The following is a 25,514-nucleotide window of genomic DNA, read 5'->3' as shown; positions in this document are numbered from 1 at the left end:
TAAAGTTAAACTATAAATTCCCCCCATAGTTAGCTTGGCCTATGGGCAGAGATAAGCACAAGCAGTTAATCTAAAACATATCCCTGTAGGGAAAATGGGGAGGTTAGGAGTAGCATGGAGTTAGCCATGGTAGGCCTCCTTTTCACTGTTAACAGTCTCACCAGGACCAGGGGTTTGGGTCTTCACTGTGAAGGCTCATGTGTATACCAAATGTGATGGTTAATATTGAGTGTCAACTTGATTGGATTGAGGGATGCAAAGTGTTGTTCCTGAGTTTATCTATGAGAGTGTTGCCAAAGGAGATTAACATTTGTGTCAGTGGGCTGGGAGAGACAGACCCACCCTCCATCTGGGTGGGCACCATCTAATCAGCTACCAGGACAGCTAGGATAAAAGCAGGCAGAGGAATGTGGAAGGACTTGACTCGCTGAGTCTTCTGGCCTCCATCTTTCTCCCATGCTGAATGCTTCCTGCCCTTGAACATCAGACTCCAAGATCTTCAGCTTTTGGGCTCTTGGGCCTACACCAGTGGTTTGCTGGGGCTGTCGGGCCTTTAGCCACAGACTGGAGGCTGCACTGTGGGCTTCCCTACTTTTGAGGTTTTGGGACTGGGACTGGCTTCCTTGCTCCTCAGCTTGCAGATGGCCTATTGTGGGACTTCACCTTGTGACTGTGTGAGTCAATTCTCCTAATAAACTCCCTTTTATATATTCATCTATCCTATTAGTCCTGTTTGTCTAGAGAACCCTGACTAATACAACATCAAATAAATGTGTATGTCTTTTTTTCTGTTAATCAATCTGTCTCATGTCAGTGATTTTCAGTGAACCTTCAGGGGGCCAAGAGTGCTGGCCCCTACAGTACAATAGTATCAACAAAACCACAGACTTTATTTAGATTTCACCAATTTTCCCACGAATGTTCTTTTTTTCTGTTCCAAAATCCAAGCTGGAGCCACACTTTGCATTTGCCCTTTCACATGCTAGATTTCAAACCCAAGGCACAGAGGCAGGAAGGACCTGGCTGAGGTTTTCCCATGCAAAGGTGGGTCTCCAGCCCCTTTGTTGGTGTTTTCCTCCCAGGCTGCACATAAGAATTCCCTGGAGCTTTTTGTATTTCCTCCATTGAAGCCACTGCTGTCCATGGGAAGTTCCTGGCCAGTGGAAGACAGCTACCCCATGACTCGCCCACAAATGGCATGAGGCAGCTCCCTCTCCATGGTGTGTGGGGACAGTTCTGGCAGACTTTAGTTTCCTCATTATCAGAACAGGGGTGACGATCATGAAATTGCCTGACAGGTTCTTCTTGCCCACTGCACAGATTAACCCAATTCACTGAGACAGCATTATTGCAGTAGAGAAAGAGTTTAATTATCACAAGGCAGCTGAGCAGGAGGATGGGAGTCGTTACTTAAATCTGCCTCCCTGAAAATTCAGAGACTAGGGTTTTTGAAGTATAATTTGGCAGGCAGTGGGGCTAGGGAATGGGGAATGCTGATTGGTTGGGTCAGGGATAAAATCACAAGGGGTTGAAGCTATCTTCTTGCTGTTTTTCATTCCTGGGTAGGATTGCAAAACTAGTTGAGTCAGTTTACCAGTCTAGATGGTAATGTCTAGCACCAGCTGGTCCATCAAAGTGCAGGGTCTGAGATGTACCTCAAGCACCAATTTTAGGTTTTACAATAGCAATATTATCTATAGGAGTGATTAGGGAAGTTATGAATCTTGTGACCTCTGGAGCAATGGCTGGTTATCACTTAACTATGTCTACAGTTTAGCAGAGTTCAGAAGCCTCCCGTGGTCCTAAACTTGCGGCTTTTCATTAGTTTTACAAAGATGGTTTGGTCCCTGAACAAGCAGTGGTGGTTTGGGGAAGGGCTGTTTTCATCCTTGCTATAAGGTTAAACTATAAACTAAATTATTCCCAAAGTTAGCTTGGCCTAGGCCTAGGAATAAACAAGGACAGCTTGGGTGTTAGAAGCAAGATGGAATCAGCTATGTCTTATTCCTCTTACTGTTATAACTTTGCAAAGGTGATTTCAATCACACCATTTATGTACCTTCACCACTCCGTGCCTCAGTTTCCTCCTACATTAAATGGGGGTGGAAGGGGGAAGTTCATGTCTATCTCCAACAATTGTTGGAGCAGTTGATGTTGTATATGCAAATTAGCATGAAATAATGCTTATTTAAGCAGTTCTCAACTCTGCACACTGGGACACTTGGGGGCTTAAACACCCATGGGTTCTGCTTCTGGAGATTCTGATTTTGTTGGTCTGGGCTGCATCCTGAATACAAGGATTTTTAAAAAGCTCCCTAGGTAGGCTGGGCATGGTGGCTTACACCTGTAATCCTAGCACTTTGGGAGGCTGAGGTGGGTGGATCATGAGGTCAGGAGATCAAGGCCATCCTGGCTAACACGGTGAAACCCTGTCTCTACTAAAAATACAAAAAAAAAAAAAAAAAAAAATTAGCTGGCCATGGTGGTGGGCGCCTGTAGTCCCAGCTACTCAGGAGGCTGAGGGAAGAGAATGGTGTGAACCCGGGAGGCAGAGCTTGCAGTGAGTTGAGATCACACCACTGCACTCCAGTCTGGGCAACAGAGTGAGACTCTGTCTCAAAAAAAAAAAAAAAAAAAAAAAAATCTCCCTAGGTAATTCTAAGATGCAACCTGGATTGGACATCACTGGTTTAAATAAAGATTTCCTCCAAACTCCATCTCCCAAACCTGCCAATCAGCAGCTTCAGTGAAGAATCAAGAATCAGAATTACAGTTAACTGGTAGGAGGGGAGACTGTGGATGGGGGATAAAATCTCATTATTCCTTTGAAAATCGATACCAACAATGAGGGCTGGCATTTGTTTAGAGCTTTTTGGCACGGTGCTAAGTGCTCTGTATGCATTATTCTCACAATGATCGCATGACCCAGGTCCTATTATTATTTCATAACTCTGACAAGGAAACTGAGGCTCAAGGGGCTTGAGTTACTTGCTTAAGTTTGCACAGCTGTTTATTGTCAGAGCTGAGCTATAACCCAGGTCATTTGATGCTAGATCCAGTGTTCTTCACCACAGGACTGTGAGATGGCCTCAGAATGTAAACCTGTGACTCAGTGGCCCAATGATGCCAAATAATAATAGATACTATTCACTAGCGGAAGGCACTGGGCTACATCTGATTCCTTCCAACAGTGTTGAGAAGTAGATATCCTTTCCCAGGTGAAATAGGTCTTCAAAGAGATGAAGTGACCCACCTCTGCTGCTACACAGCACAGCTGGGAACTGAGCACTCATTGGCTTGGTTCCCAGACTCTGAAGGAGGCTGCTTACATGGGAGGGAAGATCAGCCCACCTCGGCAGGAGGCATGAGCCCCACATCAAGAAGCATTAAGAGGGTTTAAATGAGTTATGAACAGATATAATTGTCTCCCCCATATTTTCCATCAGAGGAAAGTGACTGTCAAATCGACTTCATTTTTAAGCACGCTATTAACAATACCTGGGAATTGTTTAATCTAATTGTTTTACAGCTCAGGAGGAGTTGCCATGAAACTGATGGGGAAATGTAACATCTGGTGTTTGCTTCCTGGTGGGAAAGTGCTGGGCTTGTCAGTTGGGGTCTTCTCCTTTCTATTCCTCACCAGCATGTCTCTGTGGCAGGGGAAGAGACTGTTGGGGCCAGCTGTCATCTCCTTGTCATTCCCATCTAAGGCTTTTAACTCTCCCCAGCCCTTGGCCTTAGAATACACATAAGCCCGTTTCCCAAGCTCATGCCTGATGCAGTTGCAGAACTAATATTTCTGGGGAAGGAGAGAAAGAAAGAGAAAACAATAATAATTATGACAGAGGCAGATGGCTGACCACCCAAGGAATTATGTTCCCCTTTCTTACAGTGGAGAATTGTTGCTAAAAGAGGCTGCCCAGCCAATAACTCAATTTCCCAGCCTTCCTTGCACCAAAGGGGACCATGGGACCATTCCCGGCCAATGGCATGTGAGAAGAAGTGGTGCGTCTCACTTCTGGATCAAGGCAGGTGCCGTCTCTATCACCCATGGTATGGAAGGATTCTGGAGGAGGAGAGACCTGAAGGAACCGCAATCCCAGAGTGACCCCATGGAATCCTATGTGACCAGGAGCGCCACCACGTTGAGTGAGAGACAAACTTTTCTTATGCTAGGCTGCTGAGATTTTGTGGTCTATCTGTTATAGCACGTAGCTTTATCTTATTTTAATTTTAATTTTTTTTAAGACAGGGTCTGGCACTGTCACCCAGCCTGGAGTGCAGTAGCACAATCTTGGCTCACTGCAGCCTTTATCTCCTGGGCTCAAGTGATCCTTCTACCTCAGCCTCTTGGTATCTGGGACTACAGGCACGTGCCACCACCCAGCTAATTTTTGTATTTTTTGTAGAGTCTGAGTTTTGCCAGTTTTCCCAAGGTGGTCTCGAACTCCTGAGCTCAAGCGATTCGCCCTCCTCAGCCTCCCAAAGTGCTCGGATTATAGGTGTGAGCCACTGCACCTTGCCGACACCTAGCTTTATCTTAACTAACACCACAACATTTATAGAGCTCCTACTCTGAGCCAGTCATTGTCATAGGAGCTTGACATATATCATCTCATTTAATCCTCTCAACATTCCCATGAAATTGATATTTACAGATAAGAAAGTAGGCTCAGAGAGATTAAGTGACTTCCAAGGCCACAGAGCAAGTAAGCATTGGAAGAAGAATGTGAACCCCGGTAAAGAGACTGACACAGAATCTAGTATCCATCGTATCCAGTCCTAGTTGTTTGAAGTTTGTCTCTTCCCTTACCTGTCTATCCTCTCTCTTGAGTTGGTCTATTCCCAAGCTTTGGGCTTCTGTTTTGGTTTCCCATGCCAAGCTTGGGGGCCCTGTCCTATCCTTGCTGTCCTTCCAAGCCTTGGTGTCTTTCTCCACACGTGGACCATGTCTGAGGCCCTGCCACCCATAGACAGTTCTTGGAAGAGTTGACCTCCTGATTCTCCTGACCCCAGATCTTGATGACACCCTCACAGTGGAGAGGAGGCAGTGGTTTCATCCAGGTCCCAAGATCAACTCGCTGTTTCAAGCAGGTGGAGCCAAGATGGGAACACAGGCAAGGGCAGGGCAGCATGAGAAGTTGGGGACCAGCAGAGTTTGGTTCATGAAGTCAATCATAACTGAGATGTGGACACAGAGGAGCATGACAGCTCACACAGGAGGCCGGCTCTGAGGGGCTGTGTGAGCATTGGCGGGATGGAGGAGAGCTCAGCTGGCAGCATCAGCTGGGACACAGGAGCAGGACTCCTGAGCAGATCTGCTGACCTCTCCAGGCTTACCTCTGGCTTTAATGGGTTTCTGTGGTTTTTATTGATCCGGAACGTTCCTTTGAGGGACTTCTCCCCACCCTCACATCAGTTATGTGGCTCCAGTGGGCTGCCACTTAAAACATCCTGCCCCAATCACCACAGGGACACTTGTGATCCCAGCACAGCCAATTATAACCCCACCTTCTTCTGGTCATGGTGGTTGGCTCAGAAATGGGCACGTGACTCAAAATGGCAGCTGTTAATTGGAATTTTTTATTTTTTGCAGCAGGGGAAGTGGTATGTTGCCTTTAGGGTCTTGGAATCGAGAGGATGTGGTAGCTATCTCCTCTTCTGAATGAAGACAACCTATATACAGGAGGAGATGATAGGTCCAGAATCAGTCAAAGCCAAAACATAAAGGGAGGATGAAAAAGGTGGGGGAAGGGAAAGAGAAAGAGAGAGAGAACGGAGAGATGGCAGGGGGAGAGAGGAGAGGAGATAGAAAGGAGATAGAGGAAGAGTAGAGAGAGAAGAAAGAAGAGAGAGAAAGGGGAGTGGAGGGGAGAGAGATAGAGAGAGAAGGGGAGAGAGAAAAAGACAGAGACACACAGACAGAGCCCATTTTCACTTGAACCCTTAGATCCAGCTGTGCCTGAAGACAGTGCTATGTTGAACTTCCCACTTGCATGAACCAAAAGTTCCTCTTTCACTGTAAACTAATTTGAATACAGTTACTCTAACTTGAATCCAAGAGTAATCCCACCTCACACGCAGCTTGACTGACTTTCAAATTTTCAAACAGACCACAGTTTCACCTTCCAGCCTCACCCACAGGCAGCTTTCCTCTGCCTGGGACATTTTTCTTTCTCTCTCTCTCTTTTTTTTTTTTTTTTTTTTCCAGAATCTCACTCTGTCACCCAGGCTGGAGTGCAGTGTCATGATCTTGGCTCACTGCAACCTCCACTTCCCAGATTTAAGAGATTCTCGTGCCTCAACCTCCCGAGTAGCTGGGACTACAGGTGCATGCCACCATGTCCAGCTCATTTTTGTATTTTTAGTAGAGACGGGTTTTTGCCATTTTACTCAGGCTGGTTTCGAACTCCTGAGCTCAAGTGATCCACCCACCTCAGCCTCCCAAAGTGCTGGGATTACAGGCATGAGCCACAGGCCTTGGCTTCAGTAGACATTTGTTGGAAGAGGGTCTTGTTCTGGCTGAATCATCATGCATTCTTGTGCACAGCATTCACGGGTGTTAGAGGTATAGTCCACTATCATTGAGAGTTCTGGCAGGAAACATGCAACATATCACAAGGGACAATTGAGGACAGTTTCTTGAAGGGACTATGTACAAGGGCCTGGGTGGGGTTAAGGGAGTCCCACACAAGATGATGATGTTTTCTGGGACTAGCAACGATGGTGAGCTGTTAACTACCTGTAGGCCTGAGACTGGGAGGGAAGGTTTAGCAAAACCTAAGGATGCTGCAGGCAATGGAGAGTCATCCAAGAGGACTTGTAGTTCCCTTTCCCTTTCCCCTTCCCTCCCTCTCTCCCTCTCTCTCTTTCTTTCTTTCTTTCTTTCTGTCTGTCTTTCTTCTTTTTCTTTCTTTCTTTTTTTTTTCTTGACAGAGTCTTACTCTGTTGCCCAGGCTGGAGTTCAGTGGTGTGATCTCAGCTCAATGCAACCTCCACCTCCTGGGTTAAAGTGATTCTCCTGTCTCAGTCTCCTGAGTAGCTGGGAATTACAGGTGCATACCACCACACCTGGCTAATTTTTGTATTTTTAGTAGAGACAGGGTTCTGTCATGTTGGCCATGCTGGTCTCCAACTCCTGAGCTCAAGTGATCCACCCGCCTTGACCTCCCAAAGTGCTGGGATTATAGGCATGAGCCGCAGCACCCAACGTGGACCTGTGGTTTCCATTGAAGAAGTGCAGCCACTCCAGTCTATGGCCTAGCAGTGAGAATAAATACTCTGACCTCTGTTCTCCTGCCCTCTGATCTCTGATGAGCATCTCACATCAGTTGAACCCAACCCAAAGCTAGAAGGCGAGGGACCTCATTGATGTAAACTACAGAAGCTCTCCTCCTGGGGCATCAAGCAAGTGGGAAAGGATGGAGTGAGTCTGGAGGGACAAACAGAACTTTTGTCCCAAGACCTGTGACAGCGACCTGCTGTCCCCCAGGTGGGCTTGTGATCCAGGTGCTCACCTGAGCACAACCCTTGAAGATGTCACTTCAGGAGGTATAGACTGGCAGAGCAGTCTGCACTGCAGAGTCCAGCAGCGGGAGAAGCATCATCAGTAACACAGGCAAACAATGCCAACCATACTCACATGCCCATGTCGCCGTGGCCTGACCCCAGCTGGCCACTCCTCCCAGGGTGTGAACAATGATCAGACATACTCTGTCACTTGTCACTAGCCTAACCTCCCGACATCAACTCCCCAGGGACAAGGGAGCTGCATCTAGAACACAGTGGATAATTATTCTTCAAATGAATTGCGTTATCGGGGGCATCCTGGCTGAATCAATCAAAGCAGGTGGGGGCAGATTTCATAGAGCCAAGAGGCCATGGCAGCTCTCTGTGATAGATTCGTGTAAGAGGCCTCTTTTGCCACCACCCAACATTCATAAGCGATGCCTCCTCTCCATGTCGTTCAGCCATTTCCCATGCCAAATGAAGATAAATGTCAGAGGAGCAAATAGCCTTCAAATTGCTATTGAAAATATTTTGGAAAAGCCATGAAATGCCAAGCCTTTCTCCTTCTCATAAAGATTCTATTTATCTTCTGAGAAATGTTCCCCACCCTCCTGAGAAGCTAAATATGACTCAGTGAGGTGGGGAGTTAGTGCCTACGTGCTATTTCTTTCTTTTATTTTTTTGAGATGGAGTCTCTCTCTGTTCCCTAGGCTGGACTGCAGTGGTGTGATCTCGGCTCACTGCAACCTCTGCCTCCTGGCTTCAAGTGATTCTCCTGCCTCAGCCTCCTGAGTAGCTGGGATTACAGGCATGCTCCACCACGCCCAGCTAATTTTTATATTTTTAGTGGAGACGGGGTTTCACCATGTTGGCCAGGATGGTCTGGATCTCTTGACCTTGTGATCTGTCCACCTCGGCCTCCCAAAGTGCTGGGAGCTCCACCCCGCCCAGCCCCAAATGGTATTTCTAAGGAGTTGGCAATGCCTAAGTGGTGCTCCTTCCAACTGCGTGAATTTCCATTCCGTCAGCATAAACTGACCAGCCAATGCTGTGCTTCCAAGGAGATTACTTCATTCAATGTTTATTGAACACCTAGCATGTGCCAGCCAATTATGTTCAGCACTGGGAACATGGCAGCAGACCAAATAGAAAATGTTCTTATTCTCATAGAGCTTACCTTTTAGCATGTAGTGTGTGGAGAGACAGATTATAAAGAATAGATGTCAGGCCGGGCGCCGTGGCTCATGCCTGTAATCTCAGCACTTTGGGAGGCAGAGGCAGACAGATCATGAGGTCAGGAGTTTGAGACCATCCTGGCCAACATGGTGAAACCCCATCTCTACTAAAAATACAAAAAAAAAAAAATTAGCCAGGTATGGTGATGCGCGCACTCACCTGTAGTCCCAGCTACTCGGGAGGCTGAGGCAGGGGAATCACTTGAACCCAGGAGGTGGAGGTTGCAGTGAGCCGAGAGCGCGCCACTGCACTCCAGCCTGGCAACAGAGTGAGACTCCGTCTCTAAATAAATAAATAAATAAATAAATAAATAAATACAATAAAAAATAAGCATAAATGTCAAGGCAGATGGTGATAAATGCTATGAAACCAAAGTACAGCAGAGCAGGCAGTGAGGGGTTAGAGGGCTATTTTAGACAGGGCAGTAAGAGAGGGTGTCCGTGTAACATTTAGACAAAGACAAAAGGGAAGTGAAGGAAGCAAAGCAGATATTGGAGGAATAGGGTTACAGACGGAAGGAACAGCCTGTGTGAAGGCTTCAAACATGGGTGGCCCTAGGAGGTTTGAATGGCAGCAAGAAATCCACAAGAATGGGAAAGTGGTAGGAGCTAAGGTCAGAGAGAGAGCTCAGAACTCATCACGGAGGAAATGTTAGGCTGTGGTTGAATTTCAGACTTTAATTTGAGTGAGACTGGGAGTCATTGGAGTGTTTTGAGCAGAGCTGTTATGTAGTCGGATTATTTTGTTTGCTGGGCTGTCATAGACTGTTGGAGGCCAAGGGTGGAAACAGTAATAGGAGTCAGGAGCTGGGGCATTCTGGGTGAGAGATGACAGTGGCTTGGTCCGCAGTGTAATGTCACAGGTAGTAACGGTAGAATCCTGGATATGTTTTGCTGATAGAGCTGATGGGATTTGCTGGTGGATTGGATGGATGGATGGATGGGCATTAGAGAAAGAGGAGTAAGAGATAACTCTAAGATTTTTGGTCTGAGAAACTGGTAAAGTGGAGGTGTTGGTTAGCAAGAATGGGAAGACCTAGTTTGGAGAAGAAAATAAAGAGTTTAGCTTTGGCCGAGTTAAAGTTCGAGATGTTGGCCAGGTGTTGTGGCTCATGCCTGTGATCCCAACACTTTGGGAGGCAGAGGCGGGAGGATTGCTTGAGTCCAGAAGTTCAAGACCAGCCTGGGCAATATGGCAAAACCCTGTCTTTACAAAAAATACAAAAATTAGCCAGGCATGGTGGCGTGCACATGTAGTCCTAGCTACTCAGGAGACAGAAGTGGGAGAATCACCTGAGCCCAGGGAAATTGAGGCTGCAGTGAGCTGTGGTTGTACCACTGTACTCCAGCCTGGGAGACAGGGTGAGACCTTGTCTCCAAAAACAAAGTTTGAGATGTCTGCTGACAGCCAAGCAATGCTGCTGAGTAGGCAGTTGGATATTGGAGAGGTTGGGATGTCAGGTGCACAGATAGTGTTGAGACCCACTGGGATCAACACTGTTTGGGATAAGTCAGGGAGGCAGAAAATTTGTTCAACCAATTTTCTTCAGAATTACCCTATGCACAAGCTTTATGCATGCATTGGGACACAGCTCATGGCCTTGTGTGGAAGACGGACGAGTAACTGGACAGTCTCAATCCAGTGTGATGAGCATTGCTATGGAGGAACTCAGGGAGAAGCACCCGACTTGGTCTTGGGATGCAGGCAAGACATCCTGGAGGAAATGAAATTTACATCAATACTTAAAAGAGACAAGGAGCTAATATTTACTTAGTACAATCAGCCTTGGTATCCGGTATCCATGGGTTCCGCATGCATGAATTCAACCAACTGTGGGCTGAAAATATTTGAAAAAACTCGCATCAGTCCTGAACATGTACAGATCTTTTCTTTGTCCTTATTTCTAAACAATATGGTATAAAAACAACTTCCAGACCATCTACATTGTATTAGGCATTATAAGTAACCTGGAGATGACTTAACGTATATGAGAGGATGTGCATAGGTTTATATGTAAGTATTAATACTATGCCATTTTATATAATGGTCTTGAACATCTGCAGATTTTGGTATCCACAGGAGGTCCTAGAACCAATTCCCCATGGATCCTGAGGAACGACCTCAGTATCCAGGTACTGTTTCAAGCACTTTGTATTAGTCGTTCTCAAACTTTCCTGGATATTTATATCACTTGGGAAGAATTTAAAAATCCCAATGCCTGGGCCTAACCTCAGACCAATTAAATCAGAAACCTGGGTATGAAACTCAGGCATCAGTGTTTTCCAAAAGCTTTCCAATGTTTCCAACATTCAGCCAGGTGTGAAGATCAATGCTATACTTATGTTTGCTTATAGAATTCTCTGAACACACCTCACAGGGAAGGTACTACTATTGCTAATATCTCCATTTTACAGAAGGGAAAACTAAGGCACAGTGGAGTCATACACTTGCTCAAGCTCATGAAACTTGTGATTGACAGAACTGGATGAGATGTCTGGATCCGGAGTTCACTTTTGTAGCCACTGTTCCATCATGTGTTTCAAGAGAGGCCAGATGGGGCATTCATCAGAAAGATGTCATAGGAAAGAGTGTATTCCAGATGGCAGGGTTAGTTGGACTTTGGTAGAATATAAATAGATTAATAAAATGAGTATACAAGGAGTATAGAATATGCATATTACTTCATTCATTCATTCATCATTCATTTAACAAGTATTTGTTATGCACCTGCCCTGTGCCAGGCACACAGCTAGACACTGAGGAAGTTCTGGGGAGCAAAGACTCATAAAATTCATAATCCAGTGGGGGAATAAGTAGAGGTTAAATAAGTAATCACAAAATGAATTGTATTTACTCCTCGTATTTGCTCATGGAATTCTCTGAACCACACCACATGGGGGAGGTACTGTGATTGGTAATGTCATCCCCATTTTACAGATGGGGAAACTAAGGCAGTAATCCCAAATGATTGAGCAATAATCCAAAATGGATTGGATATATATGTATATGTGCAGTCTGTGTGTGTGTGTGTGTGTGTGTGTGTGTGTGTGTATAAAATTGCAATCATTTTGGGAAAGAACTACCTGGTGCTGTGAGAGACTTTATTTGTCATAGACAAGTCAAGGAAGGATGAGTTACCAGGATGCAGACATAATCCTCACATGCAAAAGAGGAAACTGAGGCCCAAGAGATTAAGTCATGCGCTCAAAGTCTCACATCTGAAAATTAGACCAAATTGGAATTTGAACCCAGGTGAGTCAAATTCTAACATGTTTCTTCTACAGCAATGATTCTCAAGCTTTAGCGTGCCCAAGAATCTCCTGGAAAGCTTTGTTAAAACTCTCGAGTGCTGGGCCCTCCGCCTCTAGAGTCCCATGGAGGTCTCGGTGGGGCCTGATAATTTGCATTCCTATCAAGTGCCCCAGTGCTGCTGACACTGCTGGTCTGGGGAGCATGCTTTGGAAACACTTTCTACTGCATGAAAGCATTAGTGGTAACAGTTGTGCTGGGTCATGATGGTAAAAAAAAAAAAAGACACATCAGGCTGAAGGATTTGGGAAGGCTGGAGGTAGGAAAGGGCCTTCTGCCACTGCAGTATTGTGCTGTAGAGAAAGAGTGAAGTTGATGGTAGTTTCCAAGGTTGTAGCCATCTGTTCCCACCCATCCATAGCAGCTGCTTGTGAGGACCCAATTCACTTCTTCATTCACCCTGCCAGGGAGTAGCTTACCAGCCCATTGGAGCCAGAAGTTCTCATTGGCCCCTAAGTTCAGGTTGCTTATTAAAGCAGCCCTGGGCAACTCCCTGATTTTAGCCCAAATAAAGGGACTCTTGTTCCCCCTTGAGATCAGCAAGAAAACATCTTCTGGCCTTAAATGGGTGCTTTGGGACCTGTCACATGAGATTAATTTATTCAACATATCTCTCTCTCTCTTGCTCTGTCACCCAGGCTGGAGTGCAGTGGCATGATCTCAGCTCACTGTAACCTCCGCCTCCCAGGTTCAAGCAATTCTCCTGCCTCAGCCTCCCGAGTAGCTGGGATTACAGGTGAGTGCCACAACACCCAGCTAATTTTGGTATTTTTAGTAGAGATGGGGTTTCGCCATGTTAGTCAGGCTGGTCTTGAACTCTTGACATCAGGTGATCCACCTGCCTCTGTCTCCCGAAATGGTGGGATTACAAGAGTGAGCCACCGTGCCTGGCTCAACATATGTTTTTTGAGACCCTATTATGTTCCTTGGGAATATGGCAATGGACAAGACCAAAATATTCCGGCCTTCATAGAACTTCCATTTGAGGTTGGAGGCCAGGAGTCAGTCAGCAAAATAAGATCGTTTTAGATAGCAATCAGTTGTTTTGGAGAGACTAACACAGAATGCTATGAGGCCTTGTGTGGAGGTCCTAATTCAGATGGTGTGATCAGGGAAGGCCTCTCTGGGGAGGTGACATTTGAACCAGTGTCACAAGGAATAAACCAGAGGAGACTTGTGGACAGAGAATTCCAGGCAAAAACAAGCTGTAAGTGCAAAGGTCTAGCTTGGCTTATGCTTTAGTTATCAACTGCTCTGTAACAAAATTTAATGGCTTAAAACAATACTGATTTGTTATTTCTCATGGTTCTGTGGGTTATTAATTTGAGTGGGACTCAGCTAGGCTATTCTTTTGCCCCATGTTGCTTTGTCTTAGGCCATTCATAGAGCTGCATTCAGCTGGGAGCTTGGCCAGGGCTGGGACATCCAGGAAGGCTTTGGTCACAAGTCTGGCTGTTGATGCTGGATGATGGCATCGGTTCTCTTCCTCCATGAGTCTATAATGGCTTCTTGTTGTTCTTCTTATTTTATTTTATTATTTTTTTGGGACAGGGTCTCACTCTGTTGCTAAGGTTGGAGTGGAGTAGAGTGATCATGGCTCACTGCAGCCTTGAACTCTAGGCTCCAGTGATCCTCCCACCTCAGCCTCTTTAGTAGCTGGGATCACAGGGGTGCGCCACCACACCCAGCTAAGTTTTTACTTTTTTTTTTTTTTTTTTTTGTAGAGATGGGATCTCACTATGTTGTCCATGCTGGTCTTGAACTTCTGGGCTCAAGAAATCCTTCCTCCTTGGCCTCTCAAAGTGCAGGGTTTACAGGCATGAGCCACTGTGCCTGGCCATGCTGGCTTTTTAATAACATGGCAAACAGTTTCCAAGAAGGAACATTCCATGAGGTCAAGAACAGCATGCAAGTAGCTATCAAACTTTAGAATTACCAAAATCCCATTATTCCATGGGCCAAAGCAGGTCATATGGCCGATCCCAGAATCAATGTGAAGAGGAGGCTTCTGAAGGGCACGGATACCAGGTTTGGTGGCCCTCTGGGAGCCACCAAGGTCCTAGTCTACCATAGCTCATTTATACAATAAAAATCAATGTTGCTGGAGCTTGGGGGGCTTGTGGAAACCTGGGACAAGATGAGGACAGAGGGATAGGCTGGGGCCAGCCCATGTATGGTTTTGCAGTTCAAAGGAAGAGGTTTAAATTTTATTCTAAGTGGAACTGAATTCACTGAAGGATTTTAAACAGAGGAGTGAATTTGAATTTCTTGGATATGACTAAAAGCATTCTGGATGCTATGTGGAGAATTGATTGTAGAAAGGTAAGTAAGCGAGAAGGCCAGGATGTTACCAGAAAAGGGTCCCGACCCAGCCCCAAGAGAGGGTTCTTGGATCTCGCGCAAGAAAGAATTCAAGGTGAGTCCATAGAGTAAAGCAAAAGCAAGTTTATTAAGAAAGCAAAGGAATAAGAGAATGGCTACTTCATAGGTTGGTTGCCCATTTTTATGGTTATTTCTTGATTATATGCTAAACAAGAAGTGGCTTATTCATGAATTTTCTGGGAAAGGGGTGAGCAATTCCCAGAACTGAGGCTTCTCCCCTTTTTAGACCATATAGGGTAACTTTCTGACTTTGCCATGATATTTGTCAATGTCATGGTGCTGGTGGGAGTGTCTTTTAGCAGCTAATGCATTATCATTAGTGTATAATGAGCAGTGAGGACTACCAGAGGTCACTCTCATCGCCATCTTGGTTTTGATCAGCTTCTTTACCGCAACCTGCTTTATCAGCAAGGTCTTTACGACCCGTATCTTGTGCCCACCTCTTATCCTGTGACTAAGAATGCCTTAACCTCTTGGGAATGCAGCCCAGTAGGTTTCAGCCTTATTTTATTTACCCAGCCCCTATTTAAGATGGAGTCGCCCTGGTTTGAACGCCTCTGACAAGGAGACCAATTAGGAGACAGCTGCAGGTGTCTGGGAGAGAGATGATAATGGCTTGAGGTAGGATGGTGGTGGCAGAGATGAGGCAAGATGTATGGCTCCAGGATACACTTGGGGGCAGACTCAGGAGGGCTTTTTGATGGGCAGTGAGGAAAAGGGAAGGATCAAAGATGTCCCCAAAGCTTTTGGACTGATCATCTTGATGGAAGAAATTGCCTTTATTAACATGTGATTGCAGTGGTTTTAGCAGCCACAGAGGTTGTGAGTCAGAACTTCATTCTGGACATCTCACACTGTGGATACCTCTGTGAAATCCAAGAAATTCAAATAGGTAATTAGATCCTCAAATCTAGAGTTTGGACATGTATATAGAAGACTACATCTATACAGTCTGGGGTTTGGGCCATAATCCCGAAAGACACAATCCCACATGCCATAATCGCAAAAGATAAAAATCTTGAAAACATAATTCTGGAAATAAATGATTAAAAATCATTTAAAATATGTTTATTTAAAAAATTATTTAAAATGCAATTATTTACATTTTATAAAGTGGACTTATCTGAGAAACATATAAAAACACAATGGAACACTTAACAGGCCACTTTACAAAATAGAATAGGCAAGAAGAACATGCATATTTTTGCAAGCAGAAACTCAGGTATACTAATGACAGTTGCACAGGTATAACAGTCATGAGCAGACAAACAATATTCACAAAGAAGTAGGTCGAAAAGCAAAGTGTATAATCACGTATCAGTATGGTTGGTAATTGTGTGCGTCCAGCTTTGTAACTTCAGTCATCTGAAATACCTTGATGGACAACCTAAGTCTTTTGATGAGTTGGTCGGAAACTGCAACAGGTCACTGCATATACAATTGCCCAAAGAGCCCAGAGAAAATGCATGAATCCCTTCCTTCCTCAGAATTCAGCTTCCAGGATTTCAACATTTGGGATTTCCATGTTTTGGGATTGTGATTTTTGAGTTTTTTTTTTTTTTGAGATAGGGTCTTCCTCTCATCCAGGTTGGAGTGCAGTGGTGTGATCATAGCTCACTGCAGCCTCAAAATTTTGGGCTTGAGCAATCCTCCCACTTCAGCCTCCCGATTAGCTGAGACTATAGGAACATGACACCAGGCCTAGCTACTTAAAATATGTTTTTGTTTTTGTAGAGATGATGTCTTGTTATGGTGTCAAGGCTGGTCTTGAACTCCTGGCCTCAAGCAATTCTTCCTTCTCGGCCTCCCAAAGTGTTAGAATTACGGGTGTGAGCCACCACACCCTGCCTTGGGTTTAGATGTTAGGGATTTTGATCTTTCAGGATTTCATTATTCAGGATTATGGCATTCAAGATTGTGTCTTTCAGGACTATAACAGGCCCCATGTGGCCTGAGAGTGATGTCCCATGTTCTCAGGTCCCCTGCAGACACTTGGTTCCCATTTAAGGGAGGCATTGCATTCTGCTGTGTCACCAAAAGCAAGGTCAAGTGTATATAACAGTATACATATCTGATCCTTTCCTTAACTGTTAAAGTCTAACCTCATTTTTCCAATGGGAAAAAACTGATACTATGGGAGAAAGGGACTTGATCATGATGTCACGGCATGTTAGTGGTACAACTCTCACCTCTTTTCCCTGTGCTTAAGCAATCTTCACCAGATCCCTTGGCTGTCAGAGAAGGTACCAGATCCTGGGTGCAGAGACAGCTCTATCTGATGGACTCTGCCAATTAAAAACAGGCCCTTAGTTTGCTGCCTGCTTCTGCCTCCTTGGCCTGCATTCCCCTGGTGAGTTTCATTAGCTCCTAGTCTTCCATAAATGGAAGTCTTTGGAGATTGACTGCACCTGCCCATGGCAGACATTGCCAGTTGATCTCAGAACTCCTTGTCACTGAGCCTTAAAGTCACCCTCCCCATGACATTCCAAGTAGTTGGCATTTCAAAGTTGACAGGTGAGTGAAATCTAAACAATGCCTTTCTGTGTGGAGGTTAGGTACCAAAGCCATCCTGCAAGGAGAAAATATTAGGAGCCAAATTTTTGGAAAAAGTATACGAAATTGCTCCTGAAGTACAATGTCTATTATTCTGTATACATTGTGTTTTTCCTCATGAGTCCAACACAGCTGAATTTTCGCCTAACTTTGGTACAGATGATGGTTTCTTTGTTGAGTTCTGTCTGAAGAAAGTGACCTGCAATTATAATAGGAGCCATTCTATGATATTTACCTTGAATCCACATAAGTCAAAAGCACAGGAGTGCTCCACCACTGTGGTTGCCATCTCCTTTCTGGAACTACCCTTCTGTCTTTGTCCCTTTGTTTTCTTTTCTTTATTTTTATTTTGTAGAGATTGGGTCTTGCTGTGTTGCACAGGCTGGTCTTGAACTCCTGGGCTCAAGTGATCCTCCCACTTTGGCTTCCCAAAATGCTGGGATTACAGGTGCTGGAAAGGCCACCATGCCCGGCCCTTCTCTCTCTCTCTTTTTTTTTTGGACAAAGTCTCGCTCTATCACCCAGGCTGGAGTGCAGCGGTGGGTGCAATCTTGGCTCACTGCAACCTCTACCTCCTGGGTTCAAGCAATTCTCCTGCCTTGGCCTCCCAGGTAGCTGGGATTACAGGCACACGCCACCACTCCTGACTAATTTTTGTGTTTTTAGTAGAGGCAGGGACTCATCATGTTGGCCAAGCTGTTCTCTAACTCCTGACCTCAAATGATCCACCCTCCTTGGCCTCCCAAAGTGCTGGGATTATAGGCGCGAGCCACTGCACCCGGCCAAATGGGACAGCGGGCTGTTTTCAATAACATTGGCTAATGTGTATTGAATACTTGTGATGCATCTGGCACTCTTCTAAGTGCTTTACATGTATTGATTTATTTAATCCTCACAACAACCCTATGAGTGACTACTATTATTAATCCCATTTTTTTAGATGGGGACACTGAAAATCAGAGAGGTTAAGTAATTTTTCCAATGTCACATTGCTTGTAAGAAGTACAGCCATGATTTGAACCTGAACCTTTGGTTCTAGATCTGAGCTCTTTTTTTTGTTTGTTTGTTTTTGAGACAGAGTCTCTCTGTCTTGCCCAGACAGGTGTGTAGTGGCGCGATCTTGGCGCACTGCAAACTCCGCCTCCCGGGTTCATGTGATTCTCTTGTCTCAGCCTCCCAAGAAGCCAGGATTACAGGCATACACCACCAGGCCCGCTAATTTTTGTATTTTTAGTAGAAACAGGGTTTCACCATGTTGGTCAGGCTGGTCTAGAACTCCTGATCTCAAGTGATCCGCACACCTCGGCCTCCCAAAGTGCTGGGATTATAGATGTAAGCCACTGTGCCCAGCCTAAACATGAGCTTTTTTTGCAGCCCAGAGAGCCACTGAATTAGTGGTGACCTCCGCCTGGAGCCCAAGCCTTGTTTCTCCCAGGCCAGGGTGCTTTTTTTTTTTTTTTTTTTTTTTTTTGAGACGGAATCTCGCTCTGTTACCCAGGCTGGAGTGCAGTGGCGCGATCTTGCATCACTGCAAGCTCCGCCTCCCGGGTTCACGCCATTCTTCCCTCAGCCTCCTGAGTAGCTGGGACTATAGGCGCCCGCTGCCCCCCCGGATAATTTTTGTTTTTGTATTTTTATTAGAGATGGGGTTTCACCGTGTTAGCCAGGATGGTCTCGATCTCCTGACCTCATGATCCGCCCGCGTCGGCCTCCCAAAGTGCTGGGATTACAGGTGAGAGCCACCGTGCCGCAGGCCAGGGTTCTTTACACGCCTCCATGTCTCCTCTCTTGACCTGGCTTTCCTGTTCTCTTGTCTGGGGCTGCCACGTTGCTGACTGCCACATTCATCACCTGTTCTCTGCCATGATTTCTGGTGTGTTGGTTCAGCATGGACTCTAAGGCTCAAACCTCATTTCTCTGATCCATTCAAAGCTTTACTGATCTTTCCTGACATTTGCTTCTCTCAGGTTCTCAGCTCCATGCACCTGGATAAATGGCCTCTGCATGTCTAGCCATTTATCTCTAGTTGGTTAAACAGCTGTTTAACCAACTCAGGGCTCTAGGTTGATGGAGAGGGTACAGAGTGAGGGAGTGGACTACCGTGGTACATAGAGAAGGGGCACTGACCTCCTGGAGACCCCAGAATACTCTCCCCAGGGACTTATAAATGGCACTGGTCTCAGTACTGCACATACATACATATATATGTATATACATTTGTGAATGTGTGTATGTGTATTTACATACATATGTATACATGTGTGTATATGTATTTTTTTTTAAGAGAGAAGATCTCTGTCTGTCACCCAGGCTGGAGTGCAGTGGTGCATTCATAGCTCACTGCAACCTCGAATTCCTGTTCTTAAGTAATTCTCTCACTTCAGCCTCCCAAGTAGCTGGGACTACAGGTGCATGCCATCATGCCTGGCTGATAGGTTTTGTTTTAATTTTGTAGAAATGGGGTCTCCCTATATTGCCCAGGCTGGTCTCAAACTCCTGGCTTCAAGTGGTCCTCCCACCTTGACTTCTCAAAGTGCTGGATTACAGGCATGAGCCACCATGCTTGGCCAGCACTTAATGTTTTTAAGGCAGTTCGCTCTGAGGTCCTAGAAGACACGTGAAGTCTACCTGTTATTCAAGGCTTCCAGCAGAGGAGACCAATATTGGACCTGCACACCTGCTGGAATCAAGACAAGAAAGCATCTTCCTGGGATCAGCAAGACTGAGATAGTTGTCTAGGCTGCCCCAAGGCTGACCTTTCCTGGCTGGCATCTCAGCGTTTTTTCCTGTGTTCTCTGACTATATCCTTGGCTTCCCCAAGCAGGGGATGTGGCAAAAGCAGATGCATTTTGTGGCATCAGATGAGTGAGTGGTGTCTCGCTGACAAACAGAAAAAAAAGTCTGTTCTCATTTAGGATTTCTGAAGTCAGATCTTTGATAAGGTTTCCTGATTGTAGGGACTCAGAGAATAGGTTGGGTTTCTGAGAGATCTGGCTCGAAGTAACAGTAGGCGGTGTGTCTAGCATAAAATATTTACTCAGTAGTGATAGCAGAAACCAACCATTTCTGCAGAATCTTTTGTGCCAGGTACAGTTTTAAACATGTAATTCACATTGAACATTAACTCACCTAACACGTATGGCAGCTCCATGAGGTAGGTACCATTATTTCCCCCCATATTTACAGATGAGTAAATGGAAGAATGGAGTGTGTCAGTAACTTGTTGATATGGGTTGGCTCTGCATCCCCACCCAAATCTCATCTCGAATTGTAATCCCCATGTGTTGAGGGAGGGACTTTGTGGGGGATGATTGGATCATGGGGGTGGTTCCCCCATGCTGTTCTCATGATAGTGAGTGAGTTCTCATGAGATCAGATGGTTTTGTAAGTGGCAGTTTCCTCTCTCTCTCTCCTGATGCCTTTGTGAAGAAGGTGCCTGCTTCCCCTTCTGCCATGATTGTAAGTTTCCTGAGGCCTCCCCAGCCATGCCAAACTGTGAGTCAATTAAACCTCCTGTTTATAAATTACCCAGTCTCGGGTAGTACTTCATAGCCATGTGAAAATGGACAAATACACTTTCCTCAGCTGGGATGCGCACTCAAGCATCTGGCTCCTGAATTTGCAGTCCTACCCAAAATGCTTCTCTGCCTGTCATCCTCTGTCCTTATGGTTGCCATAGCTGCTAACCTGTCACTCATGTCTACCAAATTGTATGGATTTCTTTGTTTTGTTAGAACCCCTGAGATCCTTTAGATGTGCCAAGGTAGCAAAGCTGTTCTAGAAATGGTTTTGGGGGCTACTGTTCTATCTGGTGGGCGCTGGAGCCACATTCAGCCAGGCTTAAGCTCAAGCTTACAGAGGAGAGAAGACGGATCATGCATTCCATATGCTGGCCACTTGCTTCTTTTTTCATTTATTTACTACTTTTCTAGTAGTAAAATTTTTTTCCAGTATTTGTTGAATACTTCCTATGTGTTTGGCCTTGGCTCACATGTGATTCACTTAGCCACTAAAACATATTTGATCACTCAGGGAGAGAACACAGTGGAGAGGTAGGCACTCCTCAGAAGGGGAAATAGAGTCCCTAACAGCTCCATCTGGGACCCTGGTCTCCTGATCTGAGACACACAGCCATTAATTTGCCCAAAGCTGAGACTGCTGTACATGGTCATTGGCATAATCCCTCTGATCAAAGCCCTCATCTAAATCTTGGTGTTTCTCAAGCCTCCAAGAGCATTGACTTGTACTCCAGGGTTGGAAAGTTCGAGGACAAATAGCACATTTCCTTACCGTGGGGCAAGGACACCCCAGGCTTCTGCTACACATCCATTTGGGAGACCACTGTGCAGCTCCACCATGTGTGATCACACGTGCTAGTAGAGCCAGCTGCCCAAACACAGCAAAACAAGCACAACGCAGCCTTACCAGGAACTGCTCATCATGTGATGATGCAGGAGACTTCGGCCAGGCTGCTTGGGTTGGTCCCAGCTCTGCCCCCTACTGGCTTAACTTTGAACAGGGTACTTCATCCCCATCAGACTGTGACATGAGCGAGAAACAAATGTGTGTTTTGTCACCCTGATATTCTGGGGTTGTTGCAGAAGTGAGCGGGTATTCCTAGGATTCGTATGGTAAAGGTGGTGTGTAGCAGGTTTGAGAAATGCTGTGTGGGGGTGTGTTAAGGGTGGGGCAAGTTCTTGTGACTCTGGAGTCTTGAGAAGGATCTTGGGAGTGTTTTCTAACTGGGGTTCTTGCTGTGGCCCGATTCTGACTGACAGTGCAAACTTTCTTGCTTATCCCTCATGGATAGAGGGTTTTTTTTCCTTTCTATCTTCCCTAGCAACAATGGGTCCTTACCTGAGCCTAGGTGGCATCAGGATTTGCTGTCCCTCCACTCCCCCTAAAGCTTTTGAAAGGGGGATCTGCTGTGCTGGACCTCTATTGACTCCAGTAGGGCTAGCACTGTGTCTGAGAGGCCAAAGAAGAAACCCAGAGCCAGCAGATGAGATACAGGGTTTACTGGAAACTTACACACAGGGGAGTCCAGCGACAACGGGCTGGACAGGGAAAACTGCTACTGTTTGTAAAGTGCGTGCAGTTTATATAGCAATCTCCACTTAGCACCCTCCCCCTAGCACTCTCCACCTGGCAACTTCCATTTAATCTAAAACAAAGGGCCTCGATCCCCTGTATGGTCTGTGTTCCAAGGAATGGGCCAGGAGTTCAGATGTCCTTCATAGACAAGGAGTGAACATCCAGGTTGGCCACTCCAGGATTCCTTATCCTGGAACTCCAAACACACATTCTTCTTAGACCATAGGGTCATTCCCAGGATATGCTTAAGTTATGGCTGTCAGGTGCATCTGCCATATAGGATCCAAGTGGGATTGTGGGGAGTGTAGAGGATGAGCTTGAAGCCTGGCTCCCAGAGGCATTAGGGTATTCTCCCTATAGCCCACATCTCTGAAGGTGAGGGCAGCTCTCTCTGGCTCTCTGCCTCATCCTTCTTGTGAGCTCCGTGGAGGTTGGTGGGAAAGAGTCTGCTAGTCACTCCCCTTGAGTCTGGGGCCCCTAGGGAATCTCAAGGGTCACCGTGTCCACATTTGTCCTTAAGCTGCTCTTTAAACTGTAGTGGAGTCTTACCCACTGGCTTAGTGGCTGCCCCTTCCTCTTAAGCTGGGCTTCCTATTCTGACTTTCTGCCTGAACTTCCTATTCTGACTTCCTGCTTGGACTTCCTATTCTGACTCCCTGTCTGGACTTCCTATTCTGACTTCCTGTCTGGACTTCCTATTCTGACTTCTTGTCTGGACTTCCTATTCTGACTTCCTGTCTGGACTTCCTATTCTGACTTCCTGTCTGGACTTCCTGTTCTGACTCCCTGTCTAGACTTCCTATTCTGATTTTTCTGCCCGGACTTCCTATTCTGACTCCCTGCTTGGACTTCCTATTCTGACTTTCTGCCTGGACTTCCTATTCTGACTCCCTGTCTAGACTTCCTATTCTGACTTCCTGCTTGGACTTCCTATTCTGACTCCCTGCTTGGACTTCCTATTTTGACTCTCTGTCTGGACTTCCTATTCTGACTCCCTGCTTGGACTTCCTATTCTGGCTTCCTGCCTGGACTTCCTATTATGACTTCCTGTCTGGACTTCCTACTCTGATTTCCTGCCTGGACTTCCCGTCCCAACTTCCTGTCCTGACTCTCCTGGAAGCAGCCTCTCTTTCCTCAGTTTTCAAGATACTTGGATGCCAGGCAACCTCAGCTCTCAAATTCAAGAAAATTCTGATTTTGTAGATTATCTGGGGTTTTCTCTTTTTTTTTTTTTTCAGAGATAGGGACTTCCCTTCCTGTTTCAGCTTTACTACACTAAAGTAGAACCCTGAAAAGTAAATTTTATTGTGGAATTTTCTAATTTCTAAAAGTTGACAGTAATGAAAAGGATGTAAACACACTGGGAAGTCTGCATAAAGCATGTCCATTGGTCAAATCTGACTTATGAGCGGCCAGCAATCTCTCTGCTTATGACTGTTGAGTTTGTGTCTCTCTGGGCAGACGGAGAGTTTACTTTATTTCCCCAGGTGTCTACCACACCTGGCACAGAGTGGGGAGAGAGTAAGTGCTTTAATTAAATTATCACCCCTGGGCAAATCCTGGTTCAGCAAAATCACCCAAGAGAACTCTTATCTAAGGAAAAGGGGGAAGGAGGTTAGAGAAATGGTAAGGAGTTGCCCATTGTTTTATGGTAGAAGAAGGGCAATTGGGGTGATCAAGAACCTGGGTGAATGACCAAGAAGAGAAACGAACTCACCAAAGCTAACAAGGGTTGGAAAAAGCCCAGTGGAACTGGGTTTAGAGATGCAAAAAGTAGCACTGATGAGTGCTGGAGACCACTGTGAAGCCCTGAAATGTGGAGGGAGACCCAGAGAGTGGTTTGGAGTCTAATTAACAACAGGGGTCCTCTGCAAAAGAGACGCTGAGAGGAAGATGAGATTGATGAAGACTACACAGATGGGAGCCACATGGCGAGAAGGACAGAGAGAGACAGAATCTGGAGAGCAAAGAGCTGGAGACAGACAAGTTCAAAGTTTGATCTGGTTATGTTTTAGTGTCCCACAGTCTCCATGGACACTGTTGATTGGTGGCCAAGCTGAGCTAAGCAAAATTTGCTGAGGAGAGACTTGGATCTGACGTGCAGGGACCTAGAGAGGCCCCCAGCCTGCACTCCCTTCCCCCAAGCCCCAGCCCCGAGTGAGAGCCCTGCCTGCCCAGATCTGTGCCCTCTTGTCCTGCAGCTCCTCATCCCCAGCCGCTAAGAACCAATAAGGCCAGTTTTATTCTGTGGAGAGCATCAGGAGGATTTACAGCCCTTCTGCAGAGAAGTAAAATATAGACCTCTACTTGGGCTTCTCATCCTGCCGGGCTCCTCCTCCTCATTTCCCAGAGATGAGATTTTGAGTGATAAGAAGGGGTAGAGGATGGGTTGGGGGCAGGTATGGAGAGAAACAGTGACCTCCAAAGAGATGCAGAGATGGAGGTGGAATTGATGAAGTTGGGAGCCACATGGAGAGAAAGAAAGAGAGAGACAGAATCCAGAGAGAAAAGAGCTGGAGAAAGACAGACAATCCAGAGCCAGAGACAAAGACGAAGAGGAGACAGGGACAGAGCCAGTGGCAGAGAGACAGAAGAATGATCAGGGTGGGGGAAGAGAAAGAGGGAGAGAGGAAAAGAGAGAGAGAGAGAGAGAGACCGAGATAGAGAGAGGAGGGAGAGAGGGAGGAGTGGGAGAGAGAATAGAGAGATAAGGGAGAGAGGGAGGAAGAGAGGGAGGGGGAAGAGATAGAGAGGGAGAGGGAGAAGACGGAGAGAGGAAAAGAGACAGAGAGAGACCAAGATAGATAGAGAGAGGAGGAGAGAGGGAGGAGTGGGAGAGAGGATAGAGAGATAGGGGAGAGAGGGAGGAAGAGAGGGAGGGGGAAGAGATAGAGAGGGAGAGGGAGAGGAGGGAGATAGGGTGATGGGGGAAAGACAGAGAAGGAGAGAGGAAGAGGGGAGAGAGACAGAAGGGTGAGGGGGGGATAGAGAGAGGAAATGAAAGAAAAAGGAAGAAAGAGAAGGTTGAAAGAGGGAGAAGAGGGAGAGAGGAAAGGGAGAGAGGAGAGAAGAGGAGAGAAGGTGGGGAGAGAGAGAGAGAGAAAGTGTGAGCACATTTTCTAGGGCCCAAGACAAAACTAGAGAGAAAGCAACTGTGGAATGAAGAAAGGCAGAGAGAGATGCAAACACAACAGGCAAGGAAGCCACATGAAATTAAAAGATTGATCCAGAGATAAGCAGAACGTGGTTCACGGCAGAAAGGGGCAACATAAGAAGGATAGAGATGGAAACAGTGATACCAGGGATTTTGGGAGAATGCCCACAGGAAATAGGACCGAGCTGAAAGTCTATATTTATTGAGAGCCTCCTATGCCAAGGCAGTTTACATGCGTATTTACTGGTTACAAATATTTATTTTCTTGTTGGATCCT

This window comes from Pongo abelii, chromosome 18, assembly GCF_028885655.2.
Source record: "Pongo abelii isolate AG06213 chromosome 18, NHGRI_mPonAbe1-v2.0_pri, whole genome shotgun sequence".
Taxonomy (NCBI): Eukaryota; Metazoa; Chordata; class Mammalia; order Primates; family Hominidae; genus Pongo; species Pongo abelii.
This window is presented reverse-complemented; position numbering follows the sequence as displayed.